The following is a 13,251-nucleotide window of genomic DNA, read 5'->3' as shown; positions in this document are numbered from 1 at the left end:
CATTTCTTCTCTTTGTTCCACCTGCTTGTGCCAAGGCCACATGAAGCAGAGAGAAGGATTTACTCAGAGGAAAGAAGAGAGAAGGGGGGATGGGTTCAGAGGAGAGACTATAGCCAATATAGAGGTGAGCACGGGACTGCTCTTGATAGCCTCGTCAGCCCTAAAGAGAGTTTCTAAACTGAAAAATACTGAGTGTGAGGGAAATTTTTGTGGCAAACATGGGAAATTGGCACATTTCATGGGTAGTTTGTCGCAGAAAAACAGAAGCAGCACGTGTGGATGCAGTGACAGAGATGTCTCAACAGGCGTCAGATTGTAAAATGATGCTTCCTCAGCCTCTAAACCGAGTTTCAGGCAACTCTGAAAACGAACTGAGAGAAATTTCATCACTTCTACCAAACTCAGTTTGGCAAAAGATTATTTTAACCTTTCAAGTACAATATATAGACTGCTGTCTAAAAATTAACACAGAACAGCTACCTTGGTCCAGGAATGCGGTAAGCTTCACCACTTCACTTCCCTTTTTGAAAACTTAACTTGGGTTTGCTCTCTCTCCTCACCTCTTCTAATTACCTATAACTTGCTTCAGTTGTATCCTCACACACACCCCATCTCCCATCCATCTCTCTCATATTCACCAATATTTTAGTCTCGTGTTGCAAAAATATGGCAGAGTCCTTTAAAAGCTGAGAGTTCATTTCTTCACAACCATTTTTTTCAGTTCTTCCTATGTCTGACATCATGACACATGTCAGGGACATACAAAGAATAAGACATTGTCTCAGCTTCAGTGAGCTGTAGATTAGGTATAGAAACAGGAAACTGAAGACATAATTAGGAGGTACTGAGAAAATTATCAGAAATATATATATACAAATTGCTCTAGGAGCACAGAGGAAGAGGAAATTTGTTTTTCCTCCAGATTTTGGGAAAAACCTACAGACAGGAAAAAACAATAGCCAAAGAATCCATGAAATGGAATTATATTCTCATGTAACCACTCCCTTCTTCCTGTTCAATGCACCAGACCATCAGTGCAAACAAGCAACAGAATGCTTCACCTAGTTACTTCTCTGGAGGCTGCTGGCCTTGCCAACACCTGAACAGGACTCTTTTTTCTAGGTTGAGATGGAACAAATTTAGGGTGTTTTGTGGTCTCCACTGTTGCCAAACTGCTGCCCTACTGACCCCACTCCTAAGCCCAAAATGCCACCACTGGAGTTATTCCTTTGAAAGGGCATCATTACCTTCAGAGGGTTACAGACAATCTTGAATTTGCCACCTAATGCGTGAATATGTGCTCTTTAGGTATTTCTACGTGTGGAAATACACGGTTGAGTAGCCAGCTGGTGGCACCAGCACTGTCTAGAGCTTAAGAGCGTGGTTCTGCAGTCAGGCAGCCTCGGGTCAGAGCCTACTTCCGGCGCTCTTGTACCTCTGAGCCTCCACTCCTCTACCTATAAAATAAAGATGTGAAGACTTCATGCCCAGTGCGTCATAAGCACTTAGTAATGGAGAGTATTGTCTTTATTATCTAAAGGTCAGAAATGAAAGATGAGCGGGAGCCATTCATATCCAGGAAGAAGTATAAGGGAGAAGCAGGCAGAGGTAAGAGCTTATCAAGGAAAGAAAGAGCTTATCAAGGAAAGAAAAAGGAATGTAAGCCTCTTAAAATTCTTGGAAGAAGAAGCACTCTTTCTGAGTGATGTTTTTATTTTTTAATATTCCAACTGAGAAGAGACACAGAGATACAAATTTCCTAATAAAACTAGAAGACCCATCTTGAAAATTGAACCATGGAGCAAACCTATGAACTACTCACAACAACTCTCCACAATCTTTGCATGACTATAGATAGACATATTCTTTCAGTCATACACACCCAAACACACCAAAGAAAGTGTGAACAAACAACATGATATGGTTCAGTATATGCTTTGTCTGCAATTTCATTCTTCGATAATTTTTAGGAACCTGTAAGACCTCCATAATCATTAATTATCTAACTCCGCCCATTTTCCATTTGTTTTATAAAGATATTTGTACGATTTTATTAAGCAAAATTATTATCATACCTCAGGTAAATTATTACGTTTAGAACTCATCTTCAGATTTAATGGTTTCAGGTAAAACCATATATATTATGTCTAAAATGCTTGTCTATAGAGTCATACTTCAAATCAATGGGGTTAATTGTTACTCTCAAACTTGTTTTGGAAAAAAACAAGAGCAATCTCTCATTCATAAAACTCTGTTACAAATCTGTGCTCCATGACAGAGCAAGGACAAAAAGCAAAATTACTAACAATCTTAGAGGCAAAAGACTTTTGCTTTCCTTTACAAAATTGCTTACTTTCTTCTGAGATTAATGGACTGTCAGCGGGTTCTAGGCAATGACTAAATCCTTAAAATAAGGAAGGGTGACCCCTAGCGTTGGTCTTTAGAAGCCAAATTCATGTAAAACCAGATAGCTCCAAACATGTGAGGAAGAATTCAGTAGCATACATGATAAAACAAGTCAAAACACCTAATTCACTTATCTTAATTGTCTATACACACACAAAATCAGTATCATTTAAGATATTAAAATTCTTTAGGAAAGCCTTTCAAAGAACAACACACTCCCTCCTCATACATAACACTCCCTTTTCACTCATGGCAAGTGTACAAATCAGAAAAGAATAGAATAAGAGAAAGAGGCACAAGATCTGCTTGAATGAGCAATGAGAAAACCAGCCAAGGAAAAAATAAAACATTTGCCTAAACATTAGCTGCACATTGTGCTGAAGATGACAAATTGTACTTAAGCCACAGCATTAGACCTGCGTGAAGTATTTAGCAAGGAGATCTTGAGAGAATCGTTCACTTCCACACAGAAAATTTCACCTTCAACAAACTAAAGGTCACCAGTCTTGCCAAAAAAAAGCAAACACTTCGGCTTAAACACCTGTCATTGTGACAAAATGAAGTGAAATGAGAGGTTAAAAGTGATTTACTGCATCATGCGAACTCATTGTCACTCAACAAGAGGAGGCTTTGGTAAAAAGGAGAACATGCCAGGACAAGGAAATCTTATATGTGAGGAGGAATTCTTCCCAGAGAAAAAATATAGCATGTAAGAAAGCCACAAAGTTCTTTCCAGTTAAGTTTTATCGCCATTATTTACTATGGCTCTTGACCGGAGCTGGCTTGGTACCAGCAGAGAGCTAAGCAAAAATTAGACATTTGATGCTCTCCTTTTGAGTTTCAGGTGCCAAAGTGAGATAAGAGCTGCCTGGGCAAAAGTTTGTGCTGAGTACAGCCCTGCCACTTCCCTTTACTTGCATGGTCTTAACAAGAAAAACATATAAAGATGATGGGGAACACAAGGAATGAGAAGGACACAAAATAGTGACAAAATTGCCAATTGAATACAGGAGGTAGAACTTAAAAGGACCCCTGAACTTCAGCTACTGACAGTGACTGCTGACACACCAGCCATCAACCCACACAACACATTTAGTTCTTAGAATACTCATTCTCTTGCTTTACTCTAATGATCCCATGAAAAGAGAACCTTTCGCTCGGTGAGACTTTCAGAGCCAGCATCTTAAGCTTTCTAAGTTCCAGTTCTAGCAGCAAAATATTTCTTAGTCCTTTAAAACCCTCAAGCTTTATCGAAGTCCCTGAATTGTGTTCAAAGTGGAGTTTCCTTTATATTTTCTCTTACATCCTCTGACTTTCCCCTGTAGGTGCCCCTTCACCTTTATCAAGAAAGATATCCCTTTTTTGTCTCACAAAAATAAATGGTTTCCTAGTAAACATCTGTTATCTAACTCGTAACTGTAAATTATTTAGATAACATGTGCTAAATTATTTACAATAATGCTTTGAAAGAATTGCATTTATATTAACAAAAACAAGATTATACTCTCTAAGATGATTTAGTACTAAAAGATTTATCTTATCCCTTTTATCTCTGTGATTTTAGACATTGGAAGAAAGTAAAATATACTTTTTTTAATCTGTGTTTGCAATATTTTTATTAAAAAAATTCATTCAAACAGGTTGCCTCCAATTTCTGCTGTCACTATACCCCCCACAATCAAGGACTTTTAATTACAAGCAATATGTCTATCATAAAAATTTTCATTTATTTAGCAAGAAGTTAATCCTTAATAGGTGCATACATAATTTCATTTTGTCTGACTGATTTACCTGCCTACTGATGCTCATTCTAGCAGAGCATTAGCACTCTCTGGGAACTTCCATTTCTTTTAAAACCTGCATCAATTCCTTCCAGTGACTAATTTCCTAAGACACCGAAATGGCCTCTTTGAAATTTAGCTTTCACAAATGCCCAGAATCCTAAAAAGGAGCTTATGTACACATCTGGCTTTCTTTCTATCTAACTCCTACACATAAGCATCACAGCCTCCTAAGACACATTGGGAAGGCAATCTTTCCTTGCGAAATAACAATACAAAATAATACCTTACACACACACACACACACACACACACACACACACACACACACTCCCAAACACAAATGCACGTGAAAGTTAAGTAGTAAATACTGTGCTTTGGGGAGGTGGTGTCCGAGGATTAAAAGAACACATCTTGGAGATGGAGAGTCAATTTTAGTGAGGATTTTGTGGAATAAATGATTCATTTTATTTCATATTTGAAGCCATAATTTCACATTAAAATAAACATATAATGAAGTAGATCTCAGCAGTGCTTAAATTAAAGAGCTAAACCATGGGGCTTCAAAGAAATTTAGTATTTGCTGGGGTGCTTTAAGCTATTTTCCCAAGTCCCTTGGTTTATAGAGATTTTATTTTTTTTATATTTGGAATATTTCTAAGGAAAGATTTGTAGTTAAATTCTCTGTGCAAATTTAGACTCTCCTGGGAGAGATAACATATGAAGCTGTTAAAGGAAAAGTGTTTATCATATCCACTCAAAGACCAAGGGCAACTGCCTGTGCAGAAAAAAAAACAGATGATAGAGAGACAGATCAATGATAGATGAAAGAGAGAGCAGCCTGACAGAGGGTGAGGTCCATTTCTAAGGGCTGTGTAGAGACACAGGAATACCTATGGGGGAAAATGAGGGAAGAGTAAGACGACAACACTTCTGGATGGGAACAGGGCATTTTATTTTATCCTGTGACTGGAAGGCACAGCAACAAAAGGAAAGACCAGGATGTGGGAATATCTCAAGGATAAACGGCTGGCATCATGGTTTTGTGAAAGTATGCCTTTCTTTTAACATACATTCTTGAAACAAGGAGACTTTTTTCTTATTATGTGAGTAAGGTCGACACACAATGTTACATTAGTTTCAGGTGTACAACATAGTGATTTGACAAGTTTATACATTATGCTGTGCTCACCACAACTGTAGCCACACAACGCTATTATTGACTGTATTCCTCATGTTGTGCCTTTTATTTCCATGACTTATTCATTCTGCAACTAGAAGACTGTATCCTACTACGCTTCACCCATTTTATCTGCCCCCCCCCCCCCACCAACCTTCCCCTCTGGCAACCATCAGTTTATTCTCTGTACTGTATAAAGTTTGCAAACAAGCTTTTTGCTTATTTCCTTATTCATTTGTTTTTTTTGTTTGTTTGTTTTTGTTTTGTTTTGTTTTGTTTTAGATTCCACAGGTGGGTGAAATCATAAGCTATTTGTCTTTCTCAGTCTTATTCCACTTAGCATAATACCCTCTAGGTCCATCCATGTTGTCACAAATGACACAATTTCATCCTTGGTTATGACTGCATAATATGTGTGTGTGTCTCACATCTTCCTTATCCATTTATCTATCTATGGGGTTAATATCCAAAATATATAAAGAACTTATACAACTCAAGACCAAAAAAAAAATCTGATTTAAAAATGAACAGAGGAGGGGCACCTGGGTGGCGCAGTCGGTTAAGCGTCCGACTTCAGCCAGGTCACGATCTCGCGGTCCGTGAGTTCGAGCCCCGCGTCAGGCTCTGGGCTGATGGCTCAGAGCCTGGAGCCTGTTTCCGATTCTGTGTCTCCCTCTCTCTGTGCCCCTCCTCCGTTCATGCTCTGTCTCTCTCTGTCCCCAAAAAAATAAATAAACGTTGAAAAAAAAATTAAAAAAAAAACCTGTGTTTCTGTTGTTAAAAAAAAACAGAACTAATGTTACAGAACTGTATGTGGTAAGTAGTAAAGAATCCCCAATGACTCATGAATTAACATTTGGATGTATACCTTTTGAGATATTTTCTTCCGTATATCCAAATACATCTAAATATACAGATAAGGATTTTTAGCAGAATGAATGACGTTGAACATAGCTTTCAACTTGCTTTCTTCCCTTCCTAATATCCCCACCAATCAATCAATATCCACCTTACCGCTCGATCAAAGACTGCGTGTTATTCATCTAGATACATAATGTCATATTATCCTCCTCAAAGTATTATAGCAAATAGCACTACCACCAAGAGTGCCCGAGTATGCTCATTTCTTTGCCCACTTTAATTCATACAAAAGTTAAAATCATAATTCCATGGAAATTTGATTTGAATTACACTCAATTTTAGGATCAATTTAAATAGAATTGGTATCTGTACCTATTGAGCTTTCGCATTAAGGAACATCCTATATATTGCTATTTCTCAGGTCAGCAAATCTCAATATTAAGTATTTGGTGTTTTACTTTTTCTTAGTCCCATGATAGCAATAGTTTCTGTAATATGTGGGTCTGGTTCTCTTCCTAGAGTAAACTTTGATTTTTTAAATCATATTTTATAAGTGGGATTTGTCGTGTCTGTGTGCATGTATCTATATGAGTTTTTTGTCTAACAAGTTTTGCTAGTACCAGAATAGCAATTTCCACCTTGTCCCATTCTTTTTAAGATTTTTTTTTATTTGTAAGTAATCTCCACACCCAATGTGGGGCTCAAACTCACCACCCCAAGATCAAGAGTGACGTGCCTCACCGACTGAACCAGCCAGATGCCCCCACCTTAATCCTGGTTTTAGAAGCAGTTTCTAAAAACCTAAACATCTCATACAAGTTAGAAGAACTTATTCATCAAATTTTCAAATCCCTATATCTTTTTAGGTAGCAGTTTCTTCTATAATTGATGATCTGTTCAGGCTTCCTCCTTTCTATAAATAAAAGTTAGCAATTTGTATTTTCTTAAAGACAAATCCAATTCACTTTTCCATAATTTGCCAATCACTTGTTTAAAATATTCTAATATTCCCTCCTGTATCTTTAATTAGAGCCCATTTCTTCATTATATTAACAACGAATATTGCAGATTCTTACTATATGTCAGGCACTGTATTAATTCTGACAACAACTTTAGAGACAGCCATCATATTTTTTCCCACTTTTCAGTGAAGAAATTGAGGAATAAATAAGTATGTTACTTGTCCAGTATCATATAGAAATTAGCGTAGAGGATTCAGATTCAACGCCTGTGTTCTCAATCTGCACAGTGTAAAAATCTGGCAATTGTTAAGGCTCTTTCTGTTGCAGATGTAACTTACTCTGTGAAAGGAAGAAGCTTTCACCAGACCTCTGCAGCGCATGTTCCAGCGGTGGATCTTCTCTCTGAAACAGAGGTCATCAACCATCTTGTTTACATACTGCTATATAAGAACTTACATGAGATATGGTTGATAGATAACATTAATTTCAGATGTATAACATCATTTGGTATTTGTAAAGAATTTTTAAGTTGAGAGTAAAGATTCTGCATTGCAGGGACACCTGGGTGGTTCAGTCGCTTGAGTGTCCGACTGCAGCTCAGGTCATGATCCCCAGGTCTATGGGTTCCAGCCTCGCATAGGACCCTGTGCTGACAGCTCAGAGCCTGGAGCCTGGAGCCTGCATCAGATTCTGTGTCTCCCTCTCTCTCTGCCCCTCCCCCACTCACACTCGGTCTCTCCCTGTCTCTCAAAAATGATTAAATGTTAAAAAAGATTTTAAGACTCTGCATTGCAAACTTAGTTGCAAAAAAATAATCGTAGGTATATATCGTAAATACATAACTTTAGAAATGAAACTATTCTAGGGTCACCTGGGAGGCTCAGTTGGTGAAGTGACCAACTCTTCATTTAGGCTCAGGTCGTGATCTCACAGTCATGGGATAGAGCTCCACATCAGGCTCTTTGTGGAGCATGGTGGCTACTTACAATTGTCTCCCTCCCTCTCTCCCTGCCCCTCCTGTGCATGTGTGCATGCGCACTCTCTTTTTCTGAAAATAAATGTGTAAACTTAAAAAAAAAAGAAATGAAACTATTCTGTCACTTTAAAATGTATCCAGTGGAATCTAAATACCACAGTGATTTGACATCCACCACAATCCTTTTTTTGAAAAGCTTTTATGAGTAAAAAATTTCACATTATTCCTTTTTCTTCCTCTTGATGTTTCACTTAACCCCATAAAACTTTATACCAAGGTGATAGATATTTTTATGTTGGAGCATCTTTTATTTATTATCCTTTAATATTTTTTACAAGAAAACTATGCTTATAAGTTTAACGGTTAATTTCTTTTGACTGTAAGTATCAAAGTGTTATTTATTTCTTTGGGACTGAATTATTACATAATTACTAGTTGTTCTCCATTGATTTAAACAACAAATTCACAAGTTTTGACAATTATCAATCATAAAATGTAATGTTTAGTTGAAAATGCATTTCTTAGTGCAATGGAGGAGACTGAAGATTTTGGTTTTTTCATTTTTTTTATTAATTCATAAGCTCCATGATGAGTGTTATTGCTCAAATGAGATAGGGTTCAACATTTCATATTATCCTTATTTTCATTTTCATAAATACAAGTGCTGAGAAAGCTTTTTCATATAAATTAATAGCTGGTCCTAGAAGGAGTTATGTTTTGGTTTTTGTTTGTTTTTCTTTTAGAGAGAGGGACAGAGCGCACAAGCAGAGGAGAGGGAAGTAGGAGGGAGATTGAGAGAATCTTAAGCCCTAGTGTGGAACCCAACTCAGGGCTTGATCCCACAACCTTGGGATCATGACTTGAACTGAAATCAAGAGACAGACGCCCAACTGACTGAGCCACCCAGGCCCCCCTAGAAGGAATTTTGATATAGCAAAGTTATTTAGTTCTTTGAACTCATTATTGGTTAAATGACAAAAAATTGCTTAGTGGTATTTCTTTAAAAATTATTTTTAATGATTTATCAATGGAAATTCTATTAGGTTCTCCTTAAATTTTATTTAATTCAATGTAAAAGAAATCCCCTGATTTGCAAGAGGATTTGTTACCCAATTATTAGGCATTCACTTCCTCAACACCAACATTAATATTTCCAACTCTTCTTTGCTTGGCACTCTAGTGGTTTTTACACACTGGCACAATTCACAATTGCAATATTCAGGAAGCCTAAGTGGGGTGTATGCTTTTTTTATAAAAAAGAAAAAGGCTATTGTGAAAATAAAACTGAGAAAAGCATAATGCTCAGTCTCTGTCTCTCATAATTTTATTTTTTACTTTTTAAAAGATTTTATTTTTTGATCTTTTTAAGTAAACTCTATACCCAACATGCAGCTTGACCTCACCAGCCTGAGATCAAGAGTCACACGCTCCATATACTGAGCCAGCCCATAATTTTAAGCGCCAAATTTCCAAGGGGGAAGAAACCACAACTGATCCAACTTGAGTGAGTTCTCTAGTCCTTGCTTGGTGAAAAACAGCTACTGGGATAGGCCCACAAACCATGGAGGAGGCCACCAAGAATCAATCATTTGTATATTGGAGGCCAATCCCAGAAAAGGTGGAATTGTGAGTTTACACCCTCACAAAAGTTACCTGTAACAGGAATTAATGTGTCTTCTCTTTTTTCTTCTTCTTCAAGCTTGCCAATTTTCTCCTTACTTGTCTCTTCAAAGAACCGGTTTTTAGTCTTATTTTGTTTCTATTTAATTCTTGCTTATTGCTTTCTTCGTCCTACCCACCTAAATTATTTTACCTTACTTTCTTAATGTTAACACATGTTTAGCTCAATGTTCAGTTCACTTTCAACATTTTAAACAGATTATTTTATTGTTGTTAATTTCTTCCCAAGTTCCACTTTGCCTATATCTTTTAGGTTTCAATACACATTAGTGTCATCAATTTCTAAGTGTTCTGTAATTTCAGCTGATTTCCAATATCAAGACACACTTAAGAGACTAAACACAATCTGCCTTAGGATAGTTTCCTTGCTGCTGAAACCTCTGAGGAGCTTCCCTGCTTGTTCTGTACTTTCCTGTCATCAGATCAAATCTCAACAAACCACCCATAACAGTCATTTTAACATGTGACTAGTTCATAGCTTGCTCTGCTGAAAAATCCTACAATAGATTTTCAACAAGTTGAGGATAAATTCCAAACTCCTCACCATGGCTTAGATCACTCTCCTTGATTTAGCCATATACTTCCCTTCTTCACGCCCTCTGAGCTCATCAACACCCTTCTCATTGGACCACACTGACCAGCTTGCTTCTCCTGAAGCACAACAAGTTTGCTGTCGTGTGAAGGACTTCACAATTGCAGTTTGCCTTACTTAGGATAGTCCTTCACCAGATCTTCCGCTAATGTGCTCAATCGCTTGGTTTGCCTTTCTGGTGGAATGTAACCTCTGTAGGGACAGCTTCAACACTCCCTTTGATATTTGTACTAAAAAGAGGGGTGGAAGAGAGATGATGGAAGGCCATATATAACATTTGTTATATATAGAATATCTCTGGGAGCAGGGAAATGTGTACTTACTGAGGGACTGAGACTTTATATGTCCCATGGTACCTTCTGAATCATATACCATGTGACTAAATCATCTAGTTCAGACTATTTTTTTTTAATTTATTTATTTTGAGAGAGAGCCTGAGTAGTGGAGGGGCAGAGAGAGAGGGAGAGAATGAATCCCAAGCAGGCTTTGAGCTGTTAGTGCAGAGCCTGATGTGGGGCTTGATCTCATGAACTGTGAGATCATGACCTGAGCCGAAATCAACAGTCGGCTGCTTAACCAACTGAGCCACCCAGGTGCCCCTAGTTCACACTATTTTAAAAGACTATGTAATGATATTAAGAAAGAGGGGAGATTAATATAGGAGTAAAATCATTTGTTGGCTCATAGAGTTGGGGTAGACTTATGTAAGGTGATGGGAGAGAAGAAGGCATTTCAGGAGACTTAAATGGCATGCATAGAAGCATAGAAGGTGAGAGAAAAATAAGGAACATGCTACTGAATATTTTATGCAAATTTTTATCTTCAGGGCCTAGTTTACGAGAGACAAAAAATATACCTGTCTCAGTAGGGCAGTGGAAGCTTGTTAAAGAGTAATGGAAAATAATATTGCCTAGGAAGAGCGGAAACAGATGGAGGATTTTAAAATTCAGGGGAGAAGTTTTGCTTTGTTCTGCTAGAAAAAAAACAAGCCATTGAAGATCCTTGAACAAGGGAATGGTATGGCCAAAGTGTTTAAGGAGGATTATTCCGCATCCTTGTAATGAATGGATTAAGAGCTAAAGCCTAGAGGCAAGGCAGCCAAGGAGGTGGTACTTACAGGTATTCTCAAAGGAGATGGGGGGTGGGGGGGAGGTGCTGATTAGAGTGGTTTTGGGTGACAAGGGAAAGTAATAAAGATGAGAATTTGTTTCTTAATCAACAGAATCTGGAAAGTGTCTGTATTTGAGAAATGGAGAATTGATATCAAAGTTAATTCAATCAACAAACAACCAAAGGCTTCTTATACATAAGTCACTCTGTTATTCATGTTTGCTTATGTAATTAATGTTTGTTCATCTAATGAACAAAATGCAAAGATGAACAAAACCTGATTCTCTGCTCAAGTGCTCATTTTAGTCATTACTTATATTTACCAATAATCCTAGTTTATTAATATCTTTGTAGAAAAATTTCTTATCTTATGCCACAAATATTTATTTGCATTATAATCATCCCAGGTAATAAAAGTAGCACAGGTAATAAAAGTACTGTGAGTTTAGGTGTCCTGACCAGGTCACAGCACTGGAAAGCCAAGGGATTCAAAACTGGGAACTGGATTTTCAAATTCCACATTCTGCATATTTTCACAATATTATGCTTTAGGAGGTGAGTAAACAAGTAACTTTTGAACAGTTACAATGTTCCAGCTATGTGCAGTATTTCATTTAATCTTTTTAAGCACCACACAAATTAGGCATTTTTTTCCTTAAAGTTTTATTTACTTATTTTGAGAGAGAGTGTCTGCGTGTGCACAAGTCAAGGAGGGACAGACATAGAAAGCGGGAGAGAGAGAATCCCAAGCAGGGTCTGCCCTGTCAGTGCAAGCTCAGTGCAGGGCTCAATCTCACAAAACACGAGATCATGACCTGAGCTGAAATCAGGAGTTGGATGCTTACAGTATAGGCCTGGCTGGCCTGAGAACCTGGGCTCTGGAAGCCACATCATTCAGTACTATGAGGATGGAGGCAACAAGTGCCACAGAACAGTCATGAACTCTTCCTAGGAATGTTGGGATCAGGTGAGGGAACTAATGTTTGAACAGGCTTTTAAAGGATGAGTTGACAGGTAATGGAGAAGGCACTGTGATAACATGGGACAATGAGAAATATCTCCTAGGTCTTCATCTCTGGTTCCTAGCACAGATCTCCTAAACCCCTTGGAATTTCCTGAATGCTAGGGGTGAGAAGGACGTCCTGTTATTTATAATAAGCCCCCTTCAATGTGTTCACATGAGCCCCCTCCTTCTGTGTTCACATGAGGAGGGGCTCTTGATGACCCTTGATGGGCCCATTAATAGCTTCAGAATGGGGGCTGGTTGCCAGAGCAACCAACCATGTGATTAGAGGGTTGGATCCTTCAGTCCCACTCTCTGACTTCCTTCTTTGGAAGGATGAGGGATTGGATAATGATTCAATCAGCAACAGCCAATGATTCGATCAGTAATACCTATGTAGGGGTGCCTGGGTGGCTCAACTGGTGAAGCATCTGACTCTTGATTTTGGCTCAAGTCATGATATTACATTTTTTGAGATCGAGCCCCACATCAGGCTCTTTGCTGACTGTGTGGAGTCTGCTTGGGACTCCCTCTCTCTTCCCCCCCCCCAAATAAACTTAAAAAAAATAATACCGATTTAATGGCATCTTGATAAAAACTCCAAATGGAAGGGTGTGGAGATCTTCCAGATTGGTGAATGTATATACCTGCCAAGAGGGTGGTGGACCCCAAACTCCATGGGGACCCTGCCCTGTTGTGC

The sequence above is a fragment of the Herpailurus yagouaroundi genome, unplaced genomic scaffold (assembly GCF_014898765.1).
Source record: "Herpailurus yagouaroundi ecotype Mexico unplaced genomic scaffold, PumYag 139, whole genome shotgun sequence".
Lineage (NCBI taxonomy): Eukaryota > Metazoa > Chordata > Mammalia > Carnivora > Felidae > Herpailurus > Herpailurus yagouaroundi.
Note: the sequence above shows the minus strand (reverse complement) of the source record.